Source organism: Cheilinus undulatus, linkage group 6 (genome assembly GCF_018320785.1).
Source record: "Cheilinus undulatus linkage group 6, ASM1832078v1, whole genome shotgun sequence".
NCBI lineage: Eukaryota > Metazoa > Chordata > Actinopteri > Labriformes > Labridae > Cheilinus > Cheilinus undulatus.
Window position 1 is genome coordinate 53535686 of NC_054870.1, and position 15576 is coordinate 53551261.

The following is a 15576-nucleotide window of genomic DNA, read 5'->3' on the forward strand; positions in this document are numbered from 1 at the left end:
GTGTTTTTGGTAACTGATAACCCACTTGAGGGCATTTTTATCATTTATCAGATTGTATTCAGAAGTTTTATTTTGAGTAATTTATTGAGCATATTGATTAGATAGAGGTATCATAAAAGTATGTATCAAATATGTGACAACAGGTGTTAAGGGGTTGAAGTACTAACTTTCCTCTGTTCCCTCTGTTGACTCATTCCAAAGAGTTGTTATCAAGTATTTCCAAACCATGTTAGAGGAATAATTCACTGGCGTGCGTTGTGACTTTATAGCTCCAATCATATCTATCTGTGAACATGGAGGAGGCGGAGCTTATGACCAAAGTTTGAATAGATGCCATCATTATCTCACAGCCGTTGGAGAAAGCCCAGCATGCTCCAGAAAAAGCTAACGTTCTGCCATGATCTATACTACAGCCAGCCAGTGGGGGGAGCTCCACATGTTTGGCTTCACTTTAGCGGAGTGATGATGTCGTCCATCTTTGTTTACAGTCTTTGTTGTTAAGGAATAGTTTCTAATGTGCAGTGCACGTGTAAAGAGGAAACGTTACTACTGACTGTATTTATGATCCAGAGAGCTGACGCCTGTTTATTTTTGTCTTCATGGTCCTAAAAGTCATTTATGATGTTTATGTAGTTCTCTATTCTTGATTATTTTCTGTGTGAGTGTGCTCACTGTGTAGATGTAGATTTAAATCATCTAAAATGATGGAATAACTCATTTTTCTACTGTCCTTTTTCATATTTCTGTTTTTTTGGGGGGTTTTTTGGTTTGTTGTGTTCTGGGATTCACCGTCTCTGTATAAATTTTCCTTCCCGCTCATGAGGCTGTGTCTGAACCCGTACATCTTCTACTGCTAGTACTAAACCTGACATCACATTTAGTTTGTAGTAAAATCTAAATTTGAAGTAAGTGATTCTCAAAAGTGATACTCAAAGCGTGGCTCTGGAGCCTCATGTGGCTCTTTAGTGATTATTTGTGGCTCTTTCATGTCTTCATTTTAAATATTATTCCTCCAGAAAACCTTAAAAAAAGGGGAAACTTCTTTGCCATTTTAACCATTTTCGCCACTTTTCACCCATTTAAGCTACATTTTTTCATTAAATATCCCATTTTTTCCTTTTTTTTTGGGCCATTTTGCAACTTCTATTTGACACTTATTTCCCATTATTTCCACTTTAGCATATTTTTGCCCTTTTTCACATTTTTTTGCCACTTTTTGCCTATTAAAGCTACCTTTTGCCATTAAATACTAAATTTTTGCCAATTTTTGCAACTTCTTTTTGACCCTTTTCCCATTTTTGCCACTTTTATCCCATTAGTGTCCTTTCTTACCATTTTTTCCACTTTTTATCCAAATAAGCTACCTTTTGCCGTTAAATACCATTTGTGTCCTTTTTTTTTTACAAATTTTTGCCTCTTGTTTTTGCTTTTTTTTCCCCCCTTTTGCCCTTTTTCAAAATTTACCTTTTTACATACCACTTGTTTCTGATTTTTTTTGGCCATTTTTGTCACTCCTGGCTGCTTTTTAGTCACTTTTCACTCATTTTTGCTGCATTCTCACCACTTTTGGACCATTTTTTTTCCACCTGTAACTCATTTTTTATGTCACTTCTCACCAATTATTGCCACTTTCTGACCATTTTTCCACTTTTTGCACCTTTTCACCCATTGTTGCCACCTTTAACTTATTTTTGTCGCTATTTCAAGCAGTTTTTGCCACTTTTCACCACTTAGATTTTGGCTCTCGCAAAGGTATTTTTCAACAGTTTGGCTCTTTGGTTGAGCAGGGTTGAGTAACACAGATGTAGACTAAATTTAAAAGTATGGAACCAGAGCACACTGGTTTTATAATCGCTCTGAAATGCACCGTGGCTCTCGGACTATCCAACAGCAGAGCTCAGAATTACCCAGTATAGAGAACACACCATCTATCTCTGAGTATGCACCCGCATGTTCTACATGGTTTCAGACACAGCCTCAGTTTAGGGAACAAACCCATCATTTGTCTTAACTCAGTAGTGACCAAGTATCAGAATCAAATCTGCAGTTTGATACTGCTCCAGCTTGTTTGGTATTCACCCTTTTTAAATACTAAATGTAAGAAAAATATTCATAATAAATCATTTTTAAAAAACAGATTTCTTTGGCCTGTGATTAATGGATGGAGATATTTATTCTTCATCCAGTCATGGTTCAAACGCTGTGATATTCAGATCCTCAGGAGGCTTTGAAGAGAAAAAAGGATTAGATGAATAGAGAGAGATTAAAGGCTGGACCAGAACATCTTCACATCATTAGCCTCATTTTTTAATATTTAAAACCTTCAAACATCCAAAGACAGGACTCAAACAAATCCATAATCAACATGATATTTATGCTGCAGACGCAGGCTTTCTCTGTGGACCTTTATGATGTCTGCATAATAAATCATATGAATAAAGTCTTTTCTGCTGTTTAGCATTACAAAATATTCAGTGATTCCCTACAGGATGTCTGAGGCAGCGATTAGTGACAGCAGGGAGCAGTACGGGACAAATTTACAACTTAGAACATTTAGTAAACATGGCCACAAAGACAAACTCTCAGAGGAAGATCTGAAATCTGCAGCTGGGAAACTACAAAGGTTAAATGTCTGAAACGTCTACAAAAGACGTTTGAGTGTCTGGGTAAAAAGCTGGTATGAGGTATTGATCCAAGTACAGTAAAGAAGTATTCACCACCTTCAAGTTTGACCCTTTCACTGTTTTTGTAAATCATGGTCAATATAATTTTGCTTTTTGACAAACAAAAAGAAAAAGATCCCTCTTTAATGTCAAAGTGAAAACAAATTTCTACAAAGTAATGCCAATTTAATAAAAATCTGTAATTTAAAATAAGTGGCTTCATAAATATTCCTCCTTCTATTCAGTATTTAGTAGAGTCTGCAGTCTCAGCTCTGAGTCTGTGTGGATAGGTCTCAGTCAGGATCAAACACCTGGACTCTGGAATTTTACTCCATTCTTCCTTGATAATCTGCTCAAGCTCTGTCAGGTTGATCAGGGATCAGGTGTGAATGGTCCTTTTCAAGTCCAGACACTAATCCTCTATTAGACTGAGGTCTGAGCTTTGACTTGGCCACTCCAGAACATTCTCCTTGTCGTCTTTAAACCATTTCTGTGTAGCTTTCTCTGGATGCTTCAGCTCATCGTCTGACTGGAAAATAAATCTACTCTAAGCCTTAGTTCTCTGTCAGACTGAAGGAGACTGTCTGAGAAGCATCCCCACAGCATGATGCTGCTGAGAAGCATCCCCACAGCATGATGCTGCTGAGAAGCATTTTCACAGGATGATGCTGTTTAGAAGCATCCCCACAGCATGATGCTGCTGAGAAGCATTTTCACAGGATGATGCTGTTTAGAAGCATCCCCACATCATGATGCTGCTGAGAAGCATCCCCACATCATGATGCTGCTGAGAGGCATCCCCACATCATGATGCTGCTGAGAAGCATCCCCACAGCATGATGCTGCTGAGAAGCATCCCCACAGCATGATGCTGCTGAGAAGCATCCCCACAGCGCAATGCTGCTGAGAAGCATCCCCATGGCATGATGCTGCTGAGAAGCATCCCCACAGCGCAATGCTGCTGAGAAGCATCCCCACAGCATGATGCTGCTGAGAAGCATCCCCACAGCATGATGCTGCTGAGAAGCATCCCCACAGCGCAATGCTGCTGAGAAGCATCCCCACAGCATGATGCTGCTGAGAAGCATCCCCACAGCGCGATGCTGCTGAGAAGCATCCCCATGGCATGATGATTCCACCCCCGTGCTCCACAGTGGGGATGGTGTGTTTGTGGTGATGTCAGTGTTTGGCGTCTTGTCTGATGGTCTCAAAGCTCCATTCTGGTCTCATCAGACCAAAGACCTTTCTTCCTCTTGACCATGGAGTCTCCCACAGTCCTTCTGGTGAACTCTAGTCCAGATTGAATCTGAGTTTTCTTCAACAGTGTCTTTCTCTTTGCCACTCTCCCATAAAGCTCTGACTGGTGAAGAACCCGGCCAACAGTTGTTGTCTGCAGAGTCTCTCCATCTCAGCTGCTGAAGCTTGGAGCTCCTTCAGAGTAGTCATAGGTGTCTTGGTGTCCTCTCTCACTAGTCTCCTTCTTGCACGCCCACTCAGTTTGTGAGGACGGTCTGATCTAGGCAGATTTACACATGTGACATGACTTTTCTCTGAGTGTTCTTTTGTGTTCATGGTGTAATGGTAGCCAGGAATACTGATTAACCAGTGACTAGACCTTCCCGACACAGGTGTCTTTATACTACAATCACTCAGCTGATCCCCATTTCACTAACCGTGAGACTACTAGCACCAACGGTCTGGACCTCTGTTAACGGTCACATTAAAGGGGGAATATTTACATATAAATCTGTTTTCACTTTGACCTTAAAGAGGATTTTTTGCAATGTTTTTGTCAAGCTAAATTATATTGGCTGTTAGTGATTTATAAAATCTATAAAAGAGTACAACAACTTTCCTTCATCTCCTCATCATTGTTCTTTTCCTAGGGGACCCCCTAGGAAAAGCCCCCCAGGACCCACTTGGAAAAAAATACACGTACATTTTTATTGTTTTCTTGACAAAATCCAAACATAATGGGTGTACAGACACTTGTTCTTAAAAAAAATAAATACATGTATAAACTATCCATTATTACAACAATGTTATAGGAGAACACTAGAAAAAAACTGACTGTTAATTTTCAATAAAAACTCAAAATCCTTAAGTTTAAAGGTTCATTAATATACAAGAAAAAACAGAAATTTTGAACTGTAAAAGTCATAAATGTTCGCCAGCCAAAACTTTACATTCTTGAAATTAGAAAGTTAAAAGGTGAATATCCAACTGCTGTTTCAGTTTGGTTTCTTGTAAAAAATTTTGCTTTAAAATGTTGTGTATTTATGATTTTAAAAGCCTGAAATTTTTTATATTTATGTCAAAATTTATAACTTTTTAGACTCTGATGTTTTAGATTTTTTAAGGTAAATTTACGACTTATAGAACTTTGAAGATCTGAGTTCGTCTTCTTTCACACATCGACTAAATATCTCAAAAAAATCTATTTTTTAATCCAAAATGTTTCTTTTTTTGCCCAAAATTGAATGAATCCTCTTATTTTTTTATTTTTCAGGGTGGCCTTAATACACTGTTGAACACAATGTTTCTCACCATAATTTTTAAAATATGTATTTATCCATCCATCCTGCTTCTTCTGCTTATCCAAAATCGGGTCGCGGGGGCAGCAGCCTAAGCAGGGAGTCCAGACTTCCCTCTCCCCGGCCACTTCGTCCATGGCCTCAGATTTGGAGGTGATGATTCTCATCCCAGCTCCTTCATACTCGGTCGCAAACCGTTCCAGTGAGAGCTGGAGGTCACGGCCTGATGAAGCCAACAGAACCACGTCATCCGCAAAAATCAGAGACCTGATCCTGAGGCCACCAAACCGGATGCCCTCAACGCCTGGCTGTACCTAGAAATTCTGTCCATGAAAGTTATGAACAGAACCATTGATAAAGGGCAGCCGAGTCCAACCCACACCGGAAACGAGTCCGACTTACTTCCAGCAATGCGGACCAAGCTCTGACACCAGTCGTACAGGGACTGAACAGCCCTTATCAGGGGGTCTGGTACCCCATACTCCCAGAGCACCCTCCACAGGATTCCTCGCGGGACACGGTCGAATGCCTTCTCCAGATCCACAAAACACATGTAGACTGGTTGGGCAAACTCCCATAGACCCTCCAGGACCCTACTGAGACTGTAGAGCTGGTCCACTGTTCCACAGCCAGGACGAAAAAAAAGTATTTATTTTCATCTTATTTTGAGAACATCATAGCAGACAAGGTCCCGCCCCCCCCCAAAATCTTTGGTGCCCCCCCTTAGGAGTGCACAGACCCCAGGTTGGGAACTTCTCTACACAAACAGCGCACTCAGCTTCATACGGTAAAGGTTTGATAGAGAGTGTGAGGGTTGGCCTCCTGGTGAGTTTCACCAAAACGCAGACATGCAGGGTCTGTTTTTACTGAGTATAGATATAAAAGCTACAGACGTCAGTCCAATGAGGAGAACATGTCCTATCACGCAGGGTTCCTTTAAACAGAAGGAGAAGAAGCAAACAGAGGCAGTTTAATTGTTGTCAGTGCGCTGCTGCTCTGTGGGGATCAGTGCTGTGTGCCACTCTGACAGTAAAGCATGCTAACAGCAGAAGCCGTGAGACACACTCAGAGTTAAAAGCAGGTTTATCTGGCCTTTGAGCTGAGAGACGTCATCTTTGACGGACTTGGAGAGGTGTGCAGCCTGACAGACGTACAGTCAGACATGGACATGTTTAATAACAGCAAAAGGAAAAGTTCTGCCCATCCTTTAGTTCCTAAAGTTCTGCCAAAGGTCACACACACAGCTCTTACACACACACAGCAGCTAAAACGGTGTGAGAACTAAAAACAGCTCTAAGCTCTGAGTCTGTGGTGAAAATTTGCCAAAAGCATGGAGCAGAGGCATTAATCATGCAAGTCAGAAATCTGTGAATCATTATGGAGCGAGAAGTATGAGTCAACCTCTCCTGCACTGTAAAACGCAGCGTGTTGAGTTTACACTAAATAGCTGTATAGTTCATGCTTCAGTGCTGCTGCATTGATCTTTACATTAGTAGTTTACTCTTTCATGACAACAGAACCATCGACCAGCACATCCAGGACGGAAATGTAACGATCAGTCACAGTCAGTGATCAGTAAACTCAGAGCTGGGCACACATGGCTCATATTTGTTTTTCTCTCCGTCAAGTTTGAACCAACAGCCACATCCTCCGAGCCCTGAGGGGACGCAGAACCAGTCGATCGATTGATCACCCTGACCTCCATCTTTGTGTCCTCTGACCTCCAAATGATCCTCCGTCAGCTCCGTCACAGCCGGGGGGGTAGAGGAGGGGGGGGCCTGGGTGTCACTGCCCTGCAGAGCCGGTAATGAAGTAGTGAAACACTCCCTCTCTTCTTGTGTCACCACACTCTAGAAGCTTCCTCCTTGTTTGTGGGATTATCCGATTCTTGCACCACTAAACACGCCACCCACGCTCCTCTCCGCTCGCTGCATTTCCCCCGTCTGACCGCTAATCACAGCCCACATGACGCTTCCTCCCACAGGTGAGGAGAGGTCCAGGCTTTGTTTTGCAGCGGCGTACGGAGTGACTCAGAGGAGTTACCACAGTCACTCAGAAAGATCCGGAGATCACAAAGAACCACGGAGGAGGAGGAGGTGTAACTGGAGAGGGATGTCCTCAGGCCGGGACCTCTACCTTGCTGTGGAGGGACGGGGTCTTTGTGTCTCTGACGGGATGCATGACTCTTAAACATTTCTCATTTTCACTGGGAAAATTTGAGTTATGCTTTTAGGGTTTCTGCACAATTCAGTAGCCAAAAACTAAACTTTTAAAGACCTTTATAGACGCAAACATGGAGAAACTCAGACACCATGCACTCTGGAGAGTCTACACTTTTAAGACTTTATTGAGACTCAACAGTTTTGCATGGTTTGAAGTTTTAAAGCTTTTTTGCACATCTTAGAAGTTTCCTCATAACTGTTTCCTTCTCCTGCCTTTAAACCATTCCCAGTGTTTCATATTAAAGATAGGAACTCTGTATCTTAATGGATGGGACCAGCGTAGCTCTCTGTGTGATTTAGGATCATAAAGACCTGGATGATGTCTGAGGCTCAGGCTGAAACACTCTTTAGCCCTACACATTTGGTTTTCACATCCATGTCTAGAGGTTGTCAAAATTAGATGTTAATATATATTTCTAATCATGATAAAAACATAATGTACAACAGTGTCAAGACCACCCTGAAAGATGAAAAAGTGAGAGGATTCATTTAATTTTGGACAAAAAGTCAAACTTTTGGGTTAAAAAATACAATTTTATACAAGATTATAAAGTCTGTGTTTATCAGAAAACAAACTCAGAATTTCAGAGTTTAAAAAGCTGTTAATTCATGTAAAAATATTGAAATATCAGAGTCTAAACAGTATCACATAGTGACATAAAATAATAAAAAAAAATTCAGGGTTGTAAAATCATAAATTCACAACATTTTAAAGTAAAAAACTTACAAGAAACCAAACTCAGACAGCGGTTGGATATTTGAATTTTTAATCTAATAAATGTAAAATTTTGGTTGACGTAAATTTATGACTTTTTAAGTCTAAAATTTCTGTTTTTTTTTCTTGTATATTAATGAACTGTTAAACAAAAAAAATTTTGAGGTTTTCTTTTAAATTCAGAACTTTACTTTCTAGAGTTTTTCTATCACATCATTGTAATAAAAGTTTATACATATATCTTTTTTTCAAGTGTCTGTAGATCTGTTATCTTTGGATTATGCCGATGAAAACAATATAAATCTATTTGTACTTTTTCCAAGCGGGTCCTGGGGGGCTTAGCTTTTCTTAGGTCAAATAGAGAGTCCATTGGGAAAGTAGAAAAGCACTCGGAGGGCGCAGACCTCCACCATCAGCCCTGTCTCCCAATAGTACAGAATCCTTAAAAAATTCCTGGATCCAGACGGTGATCCGGATCACTCCCAAAATTTAATCAGTTCTTCCTTGTGCCATTTCAGACATTTCATATAAATTTCATGAAAATCCGTCCATGACTTTTTGAGTTATGTTGCCAACAAACTAACCAAGGAACAAACCCATCCGATCACATGACCTCCTTGGCGGAGGTAAAAAGGTTTGGAATCACTGCTCTACACTCTAATTTAGTGGGATCCATGAGTTTGCATCAGTCGATGCAGGATTGCATAGCAGCAGGTCATCCTCCACCTTCAGTCTTACCCGGTTCTCAGTTTTGATCGCTGGCGGTGCTAAAAACCTGTCTTGGGGCACTCACAGCAGGCCATCCGTGCCTGGACCCATTTCAGCCTAAAGTCTGGTATGTTTGACCAGTGTGGCGTCCTGTGCTTGGGCGCTTCACAGAGGGACGAGGTGGGCCTAGGCACAGCACGGATGCAAATGAAGGAGCACAAGCACGGGTGTGTGACGTAACGTGAAGTAACAACAAGAGGACTCGCTTCAGAGCGCAGAGAGCACAGCAGGCAGCAGCTGCATGATAGAGACAGCAGGATTTTTCTAGAGAGAGATAGGGAACTAGATATTTAGTTTCATTACATTTCAACAAGTCACAAAGATTTTATCAGAGCTGAAGAATTGAACTTCCCACAGCTCCACTGCGGACTCACTCTCATGGATCCCAGTGTTAGCAGTGCTAAATATCTCAGTTAGCTTCAGTGACAGATATTCCTTTTACTTCCTGTTGAAAAATCACCCTGGATTGGTCCCTGGATTTAGTGCTTTGTCTCAGAATGACCCCAGGGTTTACTCAGCCTTACTCTGTCATCAGCGTGTACATGATTGCTAATTAAACACCGAGCATCATCAGGACAGTCCTAACTGTAGTGGTCTCTATTCTCTATAGTAACTAGAAATCTGTCCAGTCTTCCCCGTGCACAGCAGAAGTTAGCAAAGCCAATCACCTTTACTGGTTTATGGTTCTTCGCCCCGAAGTCCTGTGGCACCCCCCAGAGGAGGCCCACCTCAGGGTTTGAAAACTTTGACATGTCTTTAAGGTAACAGGAAGTAGAATTGAGTTTAGACTCTGTCCATCACTAACTGATTGATGTACTGTAGTCCAGCTGGACCAGCAGAGACTGGCGCCGTCTGTAAGGTCACATGTTTACCCTCTATCGGTGGCAGCCACGTATTAACGTACCGCCTCTAATCAGCTTTAGATCAACCTAGAAACAGGCAGAGGTAGAGTGGAGGGCCGGCCATACTGGCCATTTCAGCGTTGGTTTATGGCGGCTGAGTGATGCCTGTGTCACAGCTTGATTTCCATTTTCAGCACGTTAACCAGTCAGGACTCTCTGACTTCCTGTTTGAGCGGCACATGAGAAGAAGCCAGAGAGAAAAAGGTTCACATGTTTTTGTTTGCTGTTTGTCAAGAGGAAAAAGCTCCATCTAAGCTCCGCCTCTTTGCCTGGATTGGTCTAAAGTCAGGTAGAGATGGTTTTCCTATCATGGCAGCCACCATCAGGGAGCTTTAGAGACTAATGGCTGATGTAACAAAGACTATGACCATATTTTTTTCAACTTCCTGTTCCTCTAGCTGCCTCATTTAAGCGATGCTTAGACAGAGGAGTAATGCAGACTTTCCTCTTCCTCTTGACTCTTCTTTTCCTGGGTTAACTTTGATCTGTGTCTCGAAGGTGGGCCTGCAGAGGGGCGTTTAGCCGCTAACAGGCTTTGAAACTGAACACCGTGGCCTCCAGGAGCCATAAAGAGACCATGAAAGTGATGTAATGGGAGGACTGGTGTAGGACTGGTGTGGTGGTGGGCAGCAGTGGTTAGGAGAACAGCTCAAATGTCCTGATTGTTATCTCTGTTGTCCCTCTCGCATTATCCGTCCATCTGTAAATGTGACATCGCCATGCTAAGAAGCTTTAGCTCCACTTTTGTCGATAAACCGAGCGGCCATCTTGGGAAATAAGCAGAATGTGAAGTCCAGCATTGTGGGGGGCTGGAGCCGGAACTCCCACATGTCACATTTTCATCAGCTGTGTTTGGCGTTTTGTCCGGAGGCTTCACGGACCATAAATCATCATTCTGCTGTCAGCGAGCCTCCTGGGCTGCTGCCACAAAACGCAATAACAAGAGAGAAATTTCCTCATCTAAACAGCCGCTCCCCCACATCCATCCACCCCCGGCCCTCCTCCCTCCTCTGGGCTCTCCCTCTTTTGTCCTGGATTGTTGGTAAGCTCCTTGTATTTCTCCATGTGAGGAGGATAAAGGGTGCAGGGAGCCTCTGAGACATCTGTCCTGCAGATATGAGCCCAATGCATGGCTGTGATATGGATATTAATTCACTTCATATCCATTCAGGGTCCTCTGGACCAGTCGTCACGCAACCCTCCACCACCGCCCCACTCATCAATACATCCAGCCTCCTGACGGTGTGTCTAATGGCGGCAGCTACACGATGTTTATGTATGAACAGCCTCAGTGTTTACATTTAGAGCAGACATGTCTGCATGATAACAATATTAGAATGTAAATGTAACGTTAAATATGGAAATGAGCTCTAGATGGACAAAAAAGGAAAATAATCCTCTTTTTATGGCTTCAGATTCTTTTCTCAGCTGTAAATGTTGCTGGTGTGATGATAAGGATATTTCATTCATCCATCCTTTATCTGGACCAATCATCCCTTTCAGGATCAGGGAGGCTGGAGCCAATCCCAGCTGTGATGGGACGAGAGGTGGTGGACGTCCTGGACTGACCGGTCAATCTTCAGGGTGACAACATCCACACTCACATCCACGGGCAATTTAGAGCTACCAGCTGACCTGTTGTTAATCTCTGCCTGATAAATGAATGCTGATAAACAGAAATAGTAAGTTCAATAAAGATATGATGACTTAACGTTAGCCTTAGCAGCAGTGGCTATTAGAAAACTAAAGTCCAGACTACAAGAATAATTCAGAAAGACCCAATCATCCTGACTGCCAAATAAGGAAGTGGGAACAGCGACTGGAAGCTGCCGTTCTGTTGCTGTATCTCATTCATAAGTCTTGATGGATCAGGATTATTCACTTTTATTGGCTGCTGCTCTGTCGTCCACCTCCCCTGTTCCTGATGACGGCCCATCACAGCTGGACTTTAGAAGGGGGAGGAGTCAGACCTCGGTGTCATATTTAATTGTTGTTTTGATTGAGAGCCCCCTGGTGGTGGAACTTTCATTGTGTGTTTAAATTTTTGATGTCATGACAACTCATCACATGTGCACATAAGCCTAGTCAATCATTGCCTGTTGCCAGGCAACCAGCAAGAAAGATGCCCTCTTGAGTTATACCTTGGAATTGTGTTATTTTACAGTTAAGTTGACAACATATGTTGAAACCAGTGACAACAAAGAAGATAGATGATCCAGGACACCTCTGAGAGAAAGAACGGGAAATTTTCATCTAGAAAAACACAAAAAGAAGACCTCAGTCTCAACTACAACTCCTGGCTAGCTTAAAAGCTAACAATAACTGCCACGGAAGTACGGGGCGCTCAGAGACTGGCACGAGGAGGACGCGGAGCAGCACGACACCTACAGCTGGTTGAGGAGGAGGCAGAGACGGCGTTGTGCGAGAAGGTGGAAGCGGGGGAAACAAGCCGGGCTGCAGGCTAGGCTAAGAGCAGCCCCACACAAACCTGCCCTACCAAGCATCTTTCTCACAAATGCTCGCTTCCTCGCCACCAAGATGGACGACATAGGGCTGTGGATTTCTTTATGCTCCTTTGTTTCCCAATTTTGCCCTTTCTCACCACTTTTCCCCCATTTTTTGCCATTAAATACCACGTTTCCTATTTCTATTTCTATTTCTGCTGATTTCTAACCACTGCTTTAACGTCTGTGTTTGCTGCTACAGAGGAGACTGCCAAACTGTGCTTTTACTTTGAAATGACAATAAACTATTTGTCTATTAAGAGTGATTCTGCTCATGCTCATTATTATTATTATATAATTGTCTTAGTTTTATGTATTTTAAGCTACATTTATGAATATGTTTTCATCTTTTTAACCACCACTTTAGCTCATTAGCATCCTTGTAGGCTAAACATGGTTACATCCATTCAGCAGCATCATAATGACACGTAGAGAACAAATGTTTGGTTACATAAGTTGAGCTGCTCAGTCGTCCATATGCCACGTGGAACTCTAAGCAAACCTTCCTTGCATGATTGCTATCACAGATACAGCCATAATATCACAACACAGCAGCTAATTACATCATAACGCATGAAATGCATGCTCACACTCCCTGTATGTGGTGAACCTGGCAGGTCTCTGCCACTGTTACATAACCCATCTGCTGTCCTGCTGCAGGGAGCCGAGGATCGCCGTCCAAAGAGCAGCACGGTGGGACTCAGCCGGCCGTGAACCAAACCTGCGAACACTGAAGTCAGTGCTCATGATAACGCTACAGCTTCATATTTCCACGGTCGTTTAGGAACACGACCACAGCCGTGTGGACTTTGAGGCTGATTCAGAGACCTGCAGGTTGCTGCAGAGGTCCGTCAGTGTGGTCGCAGAAACAGATGCTGTCTCAGCGGCACGTCTGACGCAGATCACAGCTGGCGGCTCGTTCTGCAGCCAAACTGACAGCTTACATCAGTTACACCAACACAGGCCAGAAAAACAGCTCCATGGATTTTCACTTTGAAATGACCTGAAGAAGATTCAGGGCCCAAACAAAAACCTCTGCCAGAGTTTCTATTAAAAACTTTCAACAGCTGCCAGACTGGAGCTCACACAGAGTCTGCTTCATCTGAGCTAGAAAACTCCTGAACCCTCAGTGATCTTCTACGACTTTGGACTAAATACTCAGATGAGAACCATAATCATAACTAGAGCGAGCAGAATCAGTAGCTTCTTTAAAACCAACACTAGACTCATTCTTACATTTTTTTTCATATCTTCTTACATTTTATCTTTGAATAAATATTTTCCCCCATATAACTCATTCAGTCACTTCAGTCCACTGATATCCAAACTTCCCTTTGTGGCTTTATCATGATATTACTTTTAATGCCTCTATTTTTTCATGTTTAACTTTTGCTCCAAACTCTGCCTCGATTTTTCTTTTCAAGTCTTAAAAATAATAATTAAAAATAATATATGATGTTATGATGGCTCCCTAAGCTGTGAGCCTCTTTAAAAACTTTCTTGAGCTGAAGCACTGAATCAATTTCTTCATACAACCCCAGTTCCAAAAAAGGTTGGAGCACTGTGTAGTACAGAGGTTCTCAGCCTTTTTAGCCCCAACCCCCAAAATAAAGGTGCCAGAGACTGGGGACCCCCGCTGGACCTGAAGGTGGTTGAACAGCCAGGAACGTTCAAGAATAGTCATGTGGAGACAAGGCCGTCCATAAGGAGGGATAAAGGGGGAGGTTTCTGGGACGCCAACCAAACTAAGGGCCCATGGCGGTCAGCAAAACCGTGGGCTATTGTAAAGTTAAGCTGTGAAAACCATATTTTATATTTGACCTGAATAATAACCACTCTTATCAACAAATATCTTTATTTATTCATTTAGCCTTCTTCTGATGAAAAAACTTTTGTTAAAAACACCATTTAAATGGGTTAAAAACTGCTAAAAAATTTCTTCATAATGGCTAAAAATGGTAAAAAGGTGGTGAAATTGGATTTTTAAAGAACATAAATGGGTTAAAAGTGGCCAAAATTTGATGAAAGTGGAAAAAATGACAAAAAAATGGGTTAAAATAGCAAAAACAGGCACAAAAGTGGTAAAAGGCTATTAAAAAGTGGCTGAAATGGCTATGAAGTGCAACAAAATTGTGGAAATTAGGTGGAATACAATGAAAAATTGATATAAACAGGCAAAAATGGGTTAACTGTGGTGAAAATGAGCAAAAGGATTGAAAAAAACAGTTGATAGAGGCAACAATGGGTCAACAGAGGCAGAAAGTGGCAAGAATTGGTTTAGAAGTGACAAAAACAGGCAGAAAAGTGATGGAACGGGTGTAAAATTGACAAAAATGGGTTTTAAGTGGAAAAAATGTGCTAAAAATGGCAAAATTGGTGTTTAAAAATTGATGAAAAAGGGTTAACATTTGGTAAAACTGGTGTAAATAGGCAACAGCATAAGTTTAAAAAAATATTCTTCGTTTTTTTTTAAAGGCATCTGGCAACCCCCTCTCAGTGTCTCGCGACCCCAAAGGGGGTCCCAACCCCAAGGTTGAGAAACACTGGTATTGTATACAGATTTTGAAACAGACATTTCATGAGAAATATTAGCTCACTTTCCATTTGATGGGAGCAACACATTACAAAAAAGTAGGGACAACAGTTTGTAAACATCTGGGAAGTGAGAAGGCCAGTTGCTGGAGAGGAATGTTGTCCCATTCATGACTGTGTATGAAAGGAGTATTTTAAAGAGTCAGAGTCTCTCAGAAGTACAGATGGGCAGAGGTTTACTAATCTGCAAAAAATTGTAAAACAATTTCAGAAAAATAGGCTGCATGGTGGCACAGGGGTTTGCACTGTTGCCTCACAGCAAGAAGGTTCCTGGTTCGCTTCCTGGTCAGTGCCTTACTCTGCAGAGTTTACATGTTCTCCCTGTGCACGCGTGGGTTCTCTCCGGGTACTCCAGCTTCCTCCCACTACCATAGACATGCTCGTTAGGTTAATTGGTAACTCTAAATTGGTGTGAGTGTGAGCGTGCCTGGTTGTCTGTCTCTATATGTCAGCCCTGTGATTGACTGGTGATTCATCCAGGGGGTCTCGCCCAATCACAGCTTGAATAGGCTCCAGCACCCCCACGAGCCCCAATGGGATAAGCAGTATAGAAAATTGATGGATGGAATTTCAGAAAAATGTTCCTCAACATTAAAAAGTGAAGACTTTGAATCTCCTCCATCTACAGTCATAATATCACCAACAGATTCAGAGAATCTGGAGAAATCTCTAAGAG